Raw genomic sequence first — 7,068 nt, 5'->3', positions numbered from 1 at the left:
TATCTCTTCTCTCTTAACAAATCATCCTGTCAAGTTGATATGGTGAAGGCAACCCAAAATGACCATGCACAACCGGGTCAAGTGCTTACCAAATATAGTTACAGCCTTAGACACTAATCTAACACTACCATCACATGAGGTCCAAAAAATCTCCATTTTTTTGATGTTCAACTCACGACCCAAACCTGGACCATGCAACCGAATTATGTTCAACACTCTAGCCACCTCCTCTGAATCCCCAATGACAGTCCCATCATCTAGATACCAAGCACGGAGAAGGAGCTTACAATTGTCTCTAATCTTGTGCACAAGCAGGTGCAAAATGAGGGCAAAAAGAAGAGGGCCCAAGGGGTCACCTTTTTGCACCCCAGTGGCAGACCATATATGTGGGTCTCCGATATAAAGTCTCGTTGCTTGCCCATACAAGAAATTCACCCACAAAGAAATGGAAGGGCACATCTTCTTAACCTCGTGGAGCAATGCTGATCGATCCACCAGGTTAAAGGGATTCGAAAAATCCACAGTCAGCATTACAAGAAACCCATCAGCATGGTGCTCACTCAACACCCTATTGGGACTATGTAACACAACATCAGCACCGCCAGATACACCAACCCCAAAATGAAAATCATTAAGGTACTTGGCCATTTCTTTACCCACACCTTTCATGGCAACCTTGGAAACCAGACGTCTCCATATAGTGCCTACTGCAATCGGACTGATCCCGTTGTCAAGTTTAAGTAGAGGCGTGAGAGGAGCGGATGCAACAAACTCTGCCAAAATGGTTGGACATCTTCCTGCTAACCATAAATTAACAACTGAAGTGATAGCATGTATGAGATCTGTGGCAATAGCAGACCCTTCTCCACAAAGGGCGTCTAGTAAGTGTTGAGCCCTCAAGCCATCTCTCCCGCAAGAAGTTCCTTTAGGGAAGGATTTGATGCAACCAAATACACAGTCAAAGTCTGCTACAAGGGGAGTTCAGAAATTATGGGGCTCGGCATGGATGGGGGTGGTTTGAAAGGGTGTTTGTCCTCCAAAGCTTTAATAGTATCACCATTATATGGTGCAACACCCGATGAGCATAACACTTTCACTGCTGCGGTAAAATGACTATCTGCAACCTTACGGAGACACTGTCTGATGTTGGTGTTACTTGATGTAGCCTCCTTCTGAAGGATGCCTCCACCCTGTCTCATAGCTCCAACCTCAGGATTGTCTAACATATTTTAAACTAACTTCGTGATACCACCCTCTTTCCCCCATGTATCCAAGGACTTCAGGATGGTGCTTTGTTGTAAAGATTTTCTATTCCCAGACCTACATTCTTATCTATTTTTGGGTGTAAACACCTGCAGTCTGCATCGAGGAAGAAGTCACAAACACATCCATGCCTCAACCGAGCCAGGTTAGGAAATCACCTTGTAAAGAGCGGTCTTCAAAGCCTGAGAGAAAGCAAGATGACAACTATGGGGGATACTCTTAACATTAGTGATAGTCTCTTTAAAAACACGATCACGGAGCGCAACATCAAAAACGAAACCTCCAAGAGCATTTGTCACCGACTCTTTATTTGACAGCTTTAGAATACCGACAATATAACGACTCGAGCCGTCATCCCCTGTAACAAACCTCACACGACCATCCGGGTGATGACAATAACGGCTAAGAGCCTGCAAAGTCATACACTTCCCACACATCCATTGACCAAAGGCCTTCAAAGTTTCTTCCACTGCCATAAATAGACCAACATCACTAGAAAGAGCTTCACGTAACACACTTTTACGGTCTTCAATAGGTAAATGATGCCTTTTGATGTGTGAAATCATACGGCCAATCCCTTTACTTCCGACTTCACCGTTTGGGCAACAATGGAAGCTTCTGAACGGGCACAGAAAAATATCACTCAAACTTGTGGAAGAAGAAGCCATACAAGAGAACAAGCCTCGAGATGAAGCTAAAACTATGAAGCAATATTTAATAAGGAAGGGAAGGAAATGGCACACCAACACAATGTTGGTGTGCACAAGAAGCATCCAAACTAAGCAAACTACATTATCTTGAACAACAAGGTTGTAGCACGAGAAAAACTGGTTTAGGCATTTTATCAAACACTTGGTGAGCAGCAAAATTGGCTTCTTAGAATTTCATCTTCTTCCATTGAAACATCAGCCCAAAATCTCTATTTGAATGAAGACAATCCTCAAAGCATGCCTTACTTAAACCCACCAACAACGCACGGGTGATCGGAGAATGAGAAGATTGCAGCCGGCGCCAGAGATGGAAGGTCTAAAGCAGAGAAGGGAAAATGGTCGACGGTGTGGGAAGATGCAGGTGGACGTATTGGGTTGATCACTATGTAATTGACTACAATTATATCATGTAGATGATAAGAATTTTGATTTTCATATTTGAGCTACTGTATGTCTGTATCACTTCTTATATGCTAATTTTACTTTGAAATTTTGTTGATGCAGAGGCTTTTTGATCGGATTCAACTGTAGCCAAGCTATTTCAGTTCAGATTCTTCGTTTCGCAGATAAGCAGGTTTGAATCGCACGTACTAATTATATATTCCGATTTGCAAAATTGTAACCTATAATTTGATACCTATATATTGTAGAAGGCGGAGTATGTAGATAGCTGTTAAACACTTAACCTATAATTTGATACCTATATATCACTTCTTATATGCTAATTTTACTTTGAAATTCTGTTGATGCAGAGGCTTTTTGATCGGATTCAACTGTAGCCAAGCTATTTCAGTTCAGATTCTTCGTTTCGCAGATAAGCAGGTTTGAATCGCACGTACTAATTATATATTCCGATTTGCAAAATTGTAACCTATAATTTGATACATATATATTGTAGAAGGCGGAGTATGTAGATAGCTGTTAAACACTTAAAATCAGCCGACCAATATATGTACTATCTTTTTTGCTTTTTCCAACCAGTTCCAAAAATGCTCTTTCTATTTATTAATTTTCTATCTTTAATATACCAATTGACCCATGCTTTGTGATACACAACGAACTTGTTAATATACCAAAAATGCTTCTCTTCCTTTTGACTTTAATTTCCTGCTCCAGTTTTTATTAAAATGCCATAAATCTAAAAAGACTAATATAACTTTTTCCTCTCCTTATCGTGAATTCTCATCAAAATACCCTTTTCCTCTCGTTACTGTTAATTCTCACCTTATTCCTCTCCTTAATCATCTTGTTCTTGACTCATGTTTCTATTTCTTAACTGGTGTATTATCATGATTTCTTCTTAATTCTAATGAATCTCGTAACAGGTTTTGGTTATGTGTTTCTTTCGCAACTAATTTTATCATCTGGTGTTTTAGTTCTAGTTTAAGATTTGAGAAATATAAATAACAAAGAATGCAACAAAGTATGCTTGAAATTGAACAAAATTAATACACGTTACCATATTTTTTATGAGAAAATTGGCGAAAGATCAAAAGCATATGAAAAGTCCAATCATCATGATGATATGGATTCTGATGACAATGTAACCTATAATTTGATACCTATATATTATACTGCAGAGGGCAGAGTATGTAGATAGCTGTTAAAAACATAAAATCACCCAACCAATATATGTACTATCTTTTTTGTTTTTTCCAACCATTTCCAAAAATGCTCTTTCCATTTATTAATTTTCAATCTTTAATATACCAATTGACCCATCCTTTTTTCTGATACACAACGTACTTCTTAAAAACTTAAAACCATCCATGGTTTGGTCAAATTATCAGTATTCGTCCTTATGTTTAAAATTAGATAGATTATATCTCTATGGTTTGTGAAAATTGCACTGTTGGTCATTGGTTCATATAAAAAGACCAAATTACCTTTTTTTTCTTTTTTTTTTCTTTTTCTTTCAACAATTTATTTATATATATATATATATATATATATATATATATATATATATATATTATTGTTTTTTATCTTTGTTTTAATAGAAAATAATATAGATTATTTATAAAATTATTTTTATTTTTTAAATCAATTATCTAAATTATATAAAATCATATTATTATTATTAATATTTATTGTTTGCTTTATTTATTTATCTTTGTTTTTATAGTTTAAAAATCTTTTAATATTTTTGACGTTTTATTTAAATATATTTTTTAATTTTTTTGACTTTTTTCCATCCAATATAATTATTTAATGTTGTTTTTTATATGTTTTTTTATTTACATCATTCAATTATATGTAGGGTTGTAAACGAACTAAAAGTTCGTTGAACCCTTCATAAATTGTTCGGCGGGAAGTTCGTTTATGTTTGTTTATTTAATAAATGAACGGACATGAACAAAAATTATCGTTTGTTTAGTTAAATAAATGAACATTAACAGTAGTCTCGTTTGTTCATTTATGTTCGTGAACGTTCGCTTATGATGTTCGTTTAAGTTCATTTATGTTCGTTCCTTTAATTTATTTAGATTCGTTTATGTTCAATTGTGTTATTATATTACTATATTATATGTTCGTTTATGTTTTTATATGTTCAGTTGTGTTTATTTATCCTTGATCGTTTATGTTTGTTTATATGTTCACGAACATAAAAAAACGAACATGAACAAGATAATCTGTTAAACGAACGATCACGAACAAGAAATTTTCGTTCGTTTCTCTGTTCGTGTTCGTCTCGTTCGTTCGTTTAAGTTAGTCGAACGAACGAGAAGAGCACGAACATATAAACGAACGGGAATATGGCGGTATAATAAAAAAAATTGAACATAAGCCAACATATAATATGGTAATATTATAAAAAAAATTGAACATAAACGAATAAAAATAAATTAAATGAACGAACATAAATGAAGGTAAACGAACATAATAAACGAAAGTTCACGAAAATAAATGAACGAACGAGACAATTGTTCATGTTTGTTCAATTAACTAAAAGAACGATAATTTTTGTTCATTTTCTTTCATTTATTAGACAGTTCATTGAACGTTCAGTTCGTTTACAACCCTACATATAAGTGAATGATGTAAAAAAAAAACAATAAATAATTGTATTGGACAAACAAAGCGTTAAAAAAACATTTAAAATATATTTAAATAAAACGCCAAAAATATTAAAAACTTTTTAAACTACAAAAACAAAGATAAATAAATAAAGAAAAAAATAAATAAATAAATAAATAATAATAATAATAATAATAATAATAATAATAATAATAATAATAATATGATTTTATAAAATTTAGATAATTAATATATAAAATAAAAATAATTTTATAAATAATCTATATTATTTTCTATTAAAGTAAGGATAAAAAAAACCCAATAATATATATATATATATATATATATATATATATATATATATATATATATATATATATATATATATATATAAAAGTTAAAAGGAAAAGAAAAAAAAAGGGTAATTTGGTCTTTTTATATGAACCAAGGATCAACAATGCACTTTTCACAAACCAGAAGGATTTCACATATCAAATTTTAAACTTAGAGACCAAAACTGAAAATTCGACCAAACCGCAGGGACCATTTCTGTAATTTACTCTTAATTAAAGGATGTTGTTTCAATATTCCCAAGTTAACCCCTATAAAATATTTAGAATCGGAACTGAAATATTCAATTCAATAAACTGGCCAAATATATGTTGAAAATTTTTACGATGAATGCTAACTAATGAGCTGAAATAATGTTAGGCCCTTAATTCATACCAGTACACTTTGACGTATATAAATAGGATATTTCATCCTTCATATGCACTAGAATATCCCTTGCTATCCCTTCTTCATTAAACAATTCGAAGATATATATTCAGAAGCAATCATGGTAGCATCAGCGACAAATACTAACACAAACACCAAAATCATGATATCCTTACTCACAGTTTTGCTACTTTTATGTGGCTACTGTTGTTCTTTAAGTAACAACATAACTACACCGACATACTTGTATGATGATGGCTCTTGTTTAGAATCTGATAACAAGATGTTTCAAATGGGGTTTTTTCAGCGTCACAAGACATCAGAAGTAAGAAGGTATGTGGGAATTTGGTACACTGAAGACCCAAAGACAGTAATATGGGAATTTGGTACTTGATACAAGTGGAGTTCTTACAGTGTCTAAGGATGGTAATGCAATGGTGCTAAACAAAAGTCAAACTGTTTTTTTCTCGACAGAAACAGGTAATATGTGTTCATTTGCATAAACATACTTTTGTTAACTTTTTTATATATGCATAGCATGAGCAAGTCAATTTGAAGTGAAATTACTTTATCATGATAACTGAACAATATATATATTGGAACCAAGAATCATGCAGATACGCTGTTCACAAGATATAAAATAAAAAACCGCGCAAATAGTTTAAATTCGATAGAAATACACAATCAAAACCAGCATGCAGTACTCCATTTTAAGTTTATTGTTGGTGTGTCATGCATCATTTACTCTAGTTATGCTGATCAATTAAAGTTTAAGTTCCATATTATTGTACCATAATTAGACCAGTAGCGTACTGTAGTGGTGGGCATTCTATTAAATTCTCCATACTTGCTGTAAGAAAAAAAGTTTAAGTTCCATACTTGTGTACCATAATATAAATTTCTTTTTACTGGAAAATATTTTTGTATAGAATTGGTTTCAAACGTTTCACTAACCTAAAGGTATGTCCAAGTTGAAGTGGACAGGTACACAAGACTCAATTTTTTTTATTATATATATAAAAACGACAAGGGTCATTTTTTTCTGATTCGTATTAAGCTTTTAAAGATATTTAATTACTGAGGACCAGGTCTGATACTATTATTTGAGTCTTGTATTTAATATTTATTCATATGGTAAATCTTCTACAACTCATATCTATGGTAACTGTATTATTCGGCCATATCGTTTATATATATATATATATATATATATATATATATATATATATATATATATATATATATATATATATATATATATATATATATATATATATATATATATATATATATATATATATATATAGGGTTAGGTTCATTTGAGACCACTTATATTTTGTGAGACCGTGAGACGCATTTG

The sequence above is a fragment of the Lactuca sativa genome, chromosome 8 (assembly GCF_002870075.4).
Source record: "Lactuca sativa cultivar Salinas chromosome 8, Lsat_Salinas_v11, whole genome shotgun sequence".
NCBI lineage: Eukaryota > Viridiplantae > Streptophyta > Magnoliopsida > Asterales > Asteraceae > Lactuca > Lactuca sativa.
Note: the sequence above shows the minus strand (reverse complement) of the source record.